General features: G+C 35.4%; 1 protein-coding gene across 1 annotated transcript in view; it reads right to left on the reverse strand.

Moving 5' to 3' along the window:
• LOC128674219 (uncharacterized protein) overlaps positions 1-9277 on the reverse strand; it is a 47965-nt gene extending 38688 nt beyond the window's left edge. Inside the window, exon 1 of the mRNA XM_053752662.2 lies at positions 9099-9277. The gene's annotated coding sequence lies outside the window, so the exon portion shown is untranslated. The remainder of the gene's footprint in view (positions 1-9098) is intronic.
• Between the last annotated feature and the right edge of the window lie 813 nt (positions 9278-10090).

Consider the following 10090-nt stretch of genomic DNA (forward strand, 5'->3'; position numbering starts at 1 on the left):
ATTTCACAAAAAATTACAAAATATTTCTCAGCAGTGGTCGTTTCAAAATGCCAGTAGTTTCTAGCTTTTTGAGATATGTAGGTATAATAATAATACAAAATACGTGAAAATTTGCTTGTGAAGGTCTACTTCCGAATGCCATTCTCTCAGGAGTCTCAGGTGCTTTTTTGACGTCTAAGTGCTGCCATTTAGACGTCAAAAAAGGCACCTGAGAGAATGGCATTCGGACGTACACGTCCGAATGCCATTCTCTATGTACACCTGAGTCACTGGATATCGTCATGACTATTTGTTGATAGTCTGTTATTTAACACGTCACATCAGGCTTCAATGAGTATTCGAATATTAAAATCAATGTTCTAAAAGGAATTGAGTTGAACCATATCTGGCTACTTATACTTTTTTAAAGAGAAAAAAAAACATTGTTCAATTGTTTCGCTTAAAATAACAGTTAAGAGAGAGTACATACAAGGGACCGGTGTAAATAAGTTAAAATACAAAAAATAATTAACTACATTGGCTGTCGTCGGAGGTCGACCCACTTTCGGGCCATTTTGTAGGTCGTTTATCGCGATCCGTGGTCACAACCACGGCACCAGTAACGGACCACACGAGACACGTAACACGTAAACGTTCACTTCGCAGTTTCATCATTCCAAATCGCCAGCCATTGTTGTATACCCAGCAATGATTTAGATATAAATACGAGCAGTCGTCGAGACTGCATATAGTGGGAGCTCTAAATACACTGGTTTGCACCAAGGCTACAAGAGCACATTAAGAAATATGTCATTATCATTAACTCATGTTCCTAATCTTAATTGCAGCCCAATAATTAAAGAAATTCTTTGTAAAACTGCTACGGTCGCCCCCAAGCGTTTTTTTTAGTACCTAATCTAGAAATAAAGAGATTTTCCTCGCTATATTCTTGTTGTGCCCTATTTAAATCAATGTACAAAAGAAAATTATCCAAAACTATAACAAAAAGTAACAAAATTTGTGGTTAATTGTACGTGTGGAGGGCGAGTTTATATTGGCTATTATCTATACTAGATTATTATTATCTATAAAGAGGTAAGCGTTTGTGAGTTTGTATGTTATGGTAATCTCCGAAACTACCAAACCGATATCAAAAATTCTTTCACCAATAGAAAGATACATTATCCAAGATTGCTATAGGCTAAATTTTTATCTCAAAATTCCCACGGGAGCGAAGCCCCAGGTAACATCTAGTATTATATAATTCTCTCTCTCTGAAGGCTTCACATACTAAGTTTCATCTTCAGCCACAGTACATCACAGCTCAGGATCCGTTTTCCTAAATACGAAAAAAGAAAATAGTTCTTTTTCTCTGTTTAGCGTGGTGCAGTATACATTTGTAATTTTAGAAGTAACATTGTTTTAATTTTGTTGCTTTTATTTACTATTCTAAAATAAATTGTAAATGCCATAAATATAACTACATTCTATTTTACTACCGCGATGACTGTTGTAAATTTTAATAGTCTACATTTTAGATAATTACTATTCTAAAAAGTTATTTGTTTCGCCTAACAACTGATATTGTGGATTATATTGAGCAAAACATTTTTAAAAATATAAAATGTGTGTGATTGTCTTTTACTCTATGATCTTGTATTTTAATCTATCTCCCCATATTGAATACTATTAACAGTTATTCTAAGCATAATCTGAACAGATTATTCTCTTTTCGTGGTAAATTTCTACACGGTAATTTTCCTCCCCTTATGTTTCGTTCCAAGTTAACTTCGTTTTTTTTTTACAAATAGATTAATATTCATTTCATATTTTTGAACTCAATGTTATAAATTGATAATGAGTTGCACCAGTCAACTTTGACGTTTAAACAAAATGGCGTACTTCGCGACCTGGTACAATCTACTAAATGTCATTCCTTATTATAATTGCGTAAAATTTTCTTCCATTACAAAACATTAAATGTAACAATATGACGACAAGAGCACACACTGTTTGATTCGGTATCAGCGAGCGTGGAACTCGTTTACGGTTCGTACGGTAATTGGTTACTGATAAACACGCAAGGCCAGTATATTGCGGCCGATAACGGCGGCGGCCAGCTGCCGTTTTCCTGGGAATCTCATCTTTTTACTCTGTGACTTACAAGTCAAAGAGTACCCCTGTACACGGGGGAATTACACATTTTACTATGTAGTCTTTTTGCATTGAGACGCAGCTAACCAATCACATTGCGGTGTTTGACTTATTACGAGCGGTCTGGCTAGTAATATGCGTTTTGCAAACCACACTAAGCCCTCAGGTCAATATGCTGCCCTGAAGGTCATTCAGTCGAATAAAACATATAACAAACTGAACAAAGTTTTAGACTACTCTGATTTTCCTGGTTCCTTCCTAGGTCCATAATACTTATGAAATTTTCTAGATCAGCTGTGAAAGCATACATACAATACACAAGCACACAAGAGATGCAAAAATTGTATTGAGCTTGAGAGTTATGAGTTACCCATTTTTTTTAATATACACATTTATTTATTAAATAAAATGCCTCCCCATTAACACAAGGTAAACTCATTATTACTTTTAATTGTGAACCTATTCCTTATCTAATTTAAATCGCACGGCCAAGCCGGTAGCGTCTTGTTCAAAAATCTTTAGTATGACTATAAACTATTACGTTCGTATTATAATAGTTAATGACTACGGTAATAAAGTTGTGAGCATTTATGCAGTGTTAAATATAATAAATTGTAAGTTAATAGGTGAGAAGTGGGTATAAAGCGGTGTCCTTTGTTTTAGGAAGTATTTTACCATTTTATGGTCATTTTAGTAGATAATAAATTATAGAGCAAAAAAGAAGCTGAGTAAAAGCGATTAGGTGCCTACTTTTCAAAATGGCGGAAGATTAGTATGAAAGATAGAACGAATGTTAAAGTTCTCAAACATCAAAGTCCCATAAAGAAATTAAAGAATTTGTGAGCTGAGAACTCTAGATGCTTCTCCATTTTATTTCACCGCCAATTAAAAGACATGTAATAGGTATAATATTGAATACACAAAAATGTTATTTATCACTTTACAGCCATATATGTACGGTTATTGAGTCACATAATCCATACTTCCATATATGGATATGGAAGTATTCAGTAGTAGTAGTAAATTCAAACTGATATTAGAAATGCGAAATACTGTTTGTATGTCTGTCACGTTTTCACGGCTAATCTTCTGGGTCAATTTTGAGAAAATTTGAAATATATGTAGTTAATAACCCAAGGTCAAACACAGGCTACCGCGGGTGACAACTTGTCTTTAATAACATTATATTTATTTGTCATATTTAAAACGGAACGCAGCTAACTAGTGTAGTTGGATCAAGCAACATTGGTCGTTGAGAGAGCGGTCGACCTCAAGTGACGTCACAGAGGTCGTTCCATCGCTTCCTACTGTATATCAAGTTACCACAGAATATTATACTCCTTTACACTATGTAGGAGTAGGATATTCTGTGGTATGTGATATTTTACACGGTTTAAGAAAGACTCTAAAAATGTTTTCTTTTTGTATTTGAATAGCACAGATTAAATGCGAAACTAAAAAAAAACATATGATAATAAGCATCTAGTAAATGAACAGACACGTGTCAATTTAGTTGGTTTAGCTTCAACTCCCCTACATTTATTTGAGGCATTTTAAAAATCTTTTTCTACTATGTTGTTATGTTTGATGTTTCTTGTTATATCATCAGATTTTAGGATTGTCAGAATCATCTTTATCAGGTGTTCTGATGTGATGAAGCGGCTAACATCTCTAATATGCTTACTCATTTGTTTTCTTTACTTTTCTATTGTCTTCATGCATTGTGATAACTGACTCACATACTGAATTTCGACAAACTGTATTCCGACATATTTTTTCGACTCTTTTAATTTTTATCCCTGAGCTGAGTATGTCCCCGTTTTTGTGATTACGTTTTATGAATATAGTTATTGTATTTTATGGCACAAATTTGTTTATACTTATTTCTAATTTTTTTTAGAACTTCTATCCATTTTAAGTAATAAAGTTAAAAACACGTTTAAAATACAGTCAAGTCACCTGCATATTATTTATTATTTTCCCAATGCAAGTGATAATATATAAATACCTATATACATATATTTTACAATATCATTAGCACGTGGAAAAATTAGCCTATGTCACTCGCCAGCTCTCCAACTATCTCCACACCAAAAATCACCCCAGTTATTTTGACGTGAAAAAATGAAAGACAAAACAATTTCTTATTTTTATAATGTTTGTATTGAAATAACTGTAAAAATTAATACACTTTATAATACACCTTTAACATCAAAAATGCTCGACATTTTAAGTGGCTTGCAAGTTGTAGAAAAGAGGCCAGTGCCGGATTGGTAGTAGTAGGAAAGGTAAAGTCTACGGGCAACCCGTATTTTTGGGGCCCCGCGCGAATGATTTTTAGTTGTTTACTCATGCCGCATTTCGTAAAAAATTACCTGTCCTTATGATTATTGTACACCACAATCTGTGGTGTACAATAATCATAAGGACAGGTAATAATACTTCCAGTATTGTACACGAAAATAAATTACACTCCTATAATTTGTAACAGTATTGTATCGATGTCGTCTCTTTTTCTGAAGACGTTTACAATTAATCAGTGACTGTAATGTGCGACATAACTCGAAAACAATGTCGTTTTGGGCGCAATGCACTCGACGGTGGTCTGCATTGCACGTTTGATCAATAATTTGATACGGCACGGACGGAAGTATGAATATTGATAGAAGAATCGCTTTATCGACCGTGGGGTGACTTCCACAGCAACACTGTCTTATTTTTACAATCTGGTTTTTAGGAATAAATGGCCTAAATTACAAATTGTTCATTATTTGATTAGATAGGTACTCTATAGATACACATTATAACAAGTTTCACAATACACCAACAAGAAAAGTCTAGGTTCTTTTTAATTACGTTCGTGTAAACAGAGAAGTCCATTTGAATAATTACTATTGCTTTAACTTATTGTCCATTCATTAACCACAAAACATAACGAATCTTCAGTGAATCGTAAAAACTTTAACTAAACTGCTATAGAAAGAAGTTAAAAAAGTAACAAAGCGAAACAAAACAAAGTTTTTGTTATTACTTGCGGTTGGAATCGAACAAGGTCGCTAACGCTTATTCACGACACATACACTCTATGCAGTGTTCATTGAACGCTACGCTCTTTGCTGGTACACTTCTCTTTGTAATAAAACAGCAGTGTATCATGTAATATTGATGTAATTGATACGAATAGAGATTCAGAAGAAATCGTTTTAGTTCGTGTCGTCACCGCAGTATTGTCAACAGTCACTACACTAACGCAACACTTTGGCCCAATGAAAACGTGATTTGTCTGTCTTTTGTTACATTATAATAAATATAAATAATATAGGTAAAGATAAAGAAAATTTGGAGATTTTTGACAAAAAGGAAATAAAAGAGAATAAAATGAGGAATTTCTGTAATTACTCGCTTAGGCTTTTTTCAATAGAAGAAAAATTTTCCCGTAATATCTTCAGCTATTACAACACATTTCGGAAATGAGAAAACTTATTAAATTAGCTTTGCATAAATATTGTTAACAAACCTTAAATCAATAATTTACTCCCATTATTATATAGAGTCGAAAACACTTTGAATTGTACATAAATAAAAAAACCTTTAAAAAGTAAAAACTATAGGTAGAAAAATATAATGTAATAGATTTGTCAAGCAAATACTTTTAAAAGTGTGACGTACTCACATACCTACGTAAGTACTTAACTCGTCACGATAGTGGTACAGTAATTACGCAGAGCGAGCAAAGTACGGTTGTATGGTTTGTCGTCTTTGCCTCAGTTTCTACCTCGCGCTCGAAAGATGGCGTTTTCCCCACTTTCGTCACTCAATCATCTAAAAGTTACATATTTTGAATTTTTTTAACTTCAATATTATAAAGAAAATATGATATTATTGTGTATTCTACTACTTTGCACTATGTATTACTCAAATCTCAGTGGGATACATTAAGTTATTCCTTACATATTATAAAACAAAGTCCTCTACCTCTATCACGATAAACACAAAAGCGATTGCACAGATTTATATGCGGTTTTCACCAATAGATAGCGTGGTTCCTGAGGAACGTTTAGGTGTATCATTTATTTTGTTTTTACCCGAGTGAAGCCGGGACGGGTCGCTAGTTTATAATAATCGTATAATACCTAATACGGGTGATCAAGTTACGAGAAGTTACCTGCTTTTGAAGAATATTATAATAATAAATAGGTATACTTTGTTATAGGACTGAGCGACTAAATTAACGTTGACGGAAATTAGAAACCTACAAAATGGTCCAAAAAGGCGATGAGTTTACTTGGAGAGTTACAATAACCTCCACTTACTAGTCGTGAATTTACAATGTGTCCATGCTCATTCTTTTGTCACATACCTATGACAAGTCGCATTGGCTAACGTTGGCCCAACGTTGTGGCCAATCGATGTACATCACTTAGTTTTGCCTTGTGTCAACGCTTAACTCACAATATTACCCAGCAATGAATATCTTAATGCTGAAACGTTGGACCAATATTAAAAGCCGCTTTAGTTTGATCGGTTTTTATACAACAGTAATACCGGTGAAGCCTAATGGTTATGGTTCTTACACACACAACTGTAATAGTATTTAAGCTTTTACGATAATATAGTAAATGTTCGCCGCCAACATGATATAGTTGATTGAATGTCTGACTCTAGCGGATTTTATTTTTTGTTGTCTACCATTTTGCAACGGTTATCGAAATCGTTTAAACACTAGTCTATTTTATTCCAGATTGCATTTAGTAAACCTACCTCAATCGGGAAATTCAACACGATGTTGGTACTCGATTATTGTAACATAATTTATATGACTAACGCCGATGTACAGCACATCAACCTACCCAAATTCATTGCAAACTCGCCGCTATTACCGCACCATAGAGGTTCATGCAGGGTTACTTGATGTGCTGTTGACTGTACCTAGTACAGTTATTGAATGACTTCCTCGGAATACATCCAAAATCACTTAGTTAATTGTGAATCTCATACTGTTTATATATATATAATTATAGTATTATTTTATAACTAAGATAAATTGTTAACAGTGAATATAGTAAAGGCGCTTGCATCAATATGCTTTTCCTATTTGATTTCCTTGAGGAAATTCGTCTAAGCTTTGACATTGGTTTTATGATTTGATCTTCCTGTTAAAGTGTTTCTAGCCGATAGTAATTATTGAAGACTATCACTGAGTCAACGATAGAAATAGAAGGGGAGTATGAAGCGAATGAATTGCGGTAATAAATGCCGTATAACTTTTACGTGTTGGAAAATACCGGAACGTATTTCATACGTTAGTAGTCAGTCATGCTTATGTCCGATTCCCAATTTCTTAATAGGTTTAAAAGATTTTCCAGACGTACTTACCAATGTATACTAAGAGTGGGTTGCGCCAGTCCATTTTAACGTGCCGCCGCCGCCACCGTTTTGTTCAGATAAATGCGTTTTTGTGTTAAAGTTAAGACTAGCTATTAGACTATTTAATCATTTTGAGATAGCTCGATCTTAGGAGGGTGAATTTATTGTCATATTATGTTGATCGTAGAATTGGAGAACGTTGAAAAAATATCACAATGGTGTAATATTCTTCAAGGGTCAAGCTTGGTCATTTATGTCGAAATAAATACAACAACTTTCTTGACAATGTAAATTCGGTTTGCCATTTTATTCTTTACTCCAAACAGGTTTCCTCTTAATGTTTTCCGTCACTGCATTATCATACGAGTAAATGATATGACGTGGTGCAATATGCTTTCAATAACTTTTGAATCTAAACATAGTACATACAGGTGCTCTTACAACACTGATGTACATATATTATCATGGCTACGATAAATAAGTAATTGCTACATTTTCGTACATATCTATTGCCGATAACCGATAACATGGGCCATGAACTTTATTGGAACAACTCTTTTGCAAATTATTTATTCGTTTCTCGTATCGTTAATTTGCATATTTGGTCGCTCATTTGATCTGCTACCTACATTCACATAAGGCAGTTTTTAAATCTTTTTCTTTTACTTGTTTTGTTTGTTGTCTCTTGCTCTGATTTGATGAAACAGCTGGCATCTCTAACTTGATTACTAATTTGTTTTGTAATTAATTACATTTAATTACATTTTTGTCTTCTAGTAATGTGTTAATATCAGTGATAATCATTGTGATATACCTATGTAGAATATTATTCAGCACATAATTTATATTGATCAAATATATGTAGGTACTATGTTAAACTAATAAGAGTCTTATCTACCAATTACGTCATAGGCGTCGCTAAGACCTCTCACGACCCCCCCCCCATCCGACTTCCTTTTGCCATCTTTTCACTTTGAACAATTGACAACAACTGAACAAGCCATAATAATCATACCATAGGTAATAATAATCGTCTGCATCAATTGGAAAATGAGACTACATTAAGGTCATTTATTTAAATTTGCCAAACCAAAGACAACCTTGGCTTCACACGATCACCTCAAGGTTAGCTCGTTTTGATAACGCTTACAAGTTTTAAAATTAATAACATTAGAACGAGATTGATCAATCGACATGAATTAATGACGATGACATCACTACGCACTTAGAATGCATTTAAAATTGACGTGAAACGGTCCCCCGAGAGGAGCGAGCGCTCTGCTCGAATCCAGCGCGTCTCATTACTCGCCGACAGTTGATTTGATGCTATATCAATTAGTACGTGCCAGATGCCTTTCCACGGAAAACCTGTTTCGGTCCCTTTTACCGCAGCGTCTGAAGCCCAACCTTTGTTTTCAATTATAACTACACCAATATACTTACTTACTCCTAGCTATAATTCATCAAAACAATTGAGCCCAATGTAACTACTTCGAAAAGTGTCCATTGTGCTAGAGTTACATAAAATTCAATTACGAAAGACCGATTCAAATGTAAACCGATTGTGCCTAAAAAAAGTTGGTGAAGCATTTGCCTACCTGCTAATTAGACAAAGAGCTCGCGATCGCCGCGTCAGTGACACGATACACAAACATGCACACACTGATACATCCGAGGATACGGTAGTGTTCGCCGCGTGCGGGCGGGATTCGGGCGAGAATGTGCGGCAAACGGGCGGGATCGCGCGTCTGACCGCTCGCAGCTATCGACTCACACTGGGTTCAGTGCCTGGCCGCAATGCACGCGGCATTTCGTTCGAGCAACGGGCACGAGCGAAGCGGCGAACAGCTGATGGGCCGGCTGCCTCTGCGCACACCTGTGTACGCACTCTCTCTTTCTCGCACGCCGCAAGCGCAACATCTTGCCCTGAAATCGGTGACGTTGGAATGAACCCCGTGTGAACGCAGTCATGTGGCGGCTACCGAGACTTAAGTTGTTGCTAGGTCACTTGTGTGTGTACAGAATCACTGTCGTTTGCATATTTAGAGACCGAGTAACTTACCATATTACAAATCTATTGTGATTTGTTTATTCAGGCAATGGAAGTACTAACATTATGATGATGCTGTAAGCACTAGAGTATGCAAAGAAATTCCATCAGTCGCTATAAGGGGCAACGAGCCATATAATTGCCCAGGGTTTCTGTTTGTCAAGATCCGTAACTTTCACGTATGAGCATGCAGTAATCAAATCATATTATACACAAATTATAATCTATTAAGCAAAGCAATCCAGCTGACGTTACAGAGCCTGCCTAGGCCTGCTCTCCAGAGTCTGGAGTCCATATATCATCATCATCATCATCTGCCCTTCGTGAGAGACTAATAGGAGTAAAAACATCCAAGTGTGAGTGTTGCCAACATTTTGGGTGGATTTCGATGAAATTTGGTAGGTACACGGGTAAAAGTACCTACAATGATCCCAAAAGTCTTACGAAAGCAAAGCCGGAGCAGAGCATGTAATGAATCAAATAAAAGTAAAATAGGTTTAGCTATATACCTCTACAAATACTAGCTATATAGGTACCTCT

Source organism: Plodia interpunctella, chromosome 12, assembly GCF_027563975.2.
Source record: "Plodia interpunctella isolate USDA-ARS_2022_Savannah chromosome 12, ilPloInte3.2, whole genome shotgun sequence".
NCBI lineage: Eukaryota > Metazoa > Arthropoda > Insecta > Lepidoptera > Pyralidae > Plodia > Plodia interpunctella.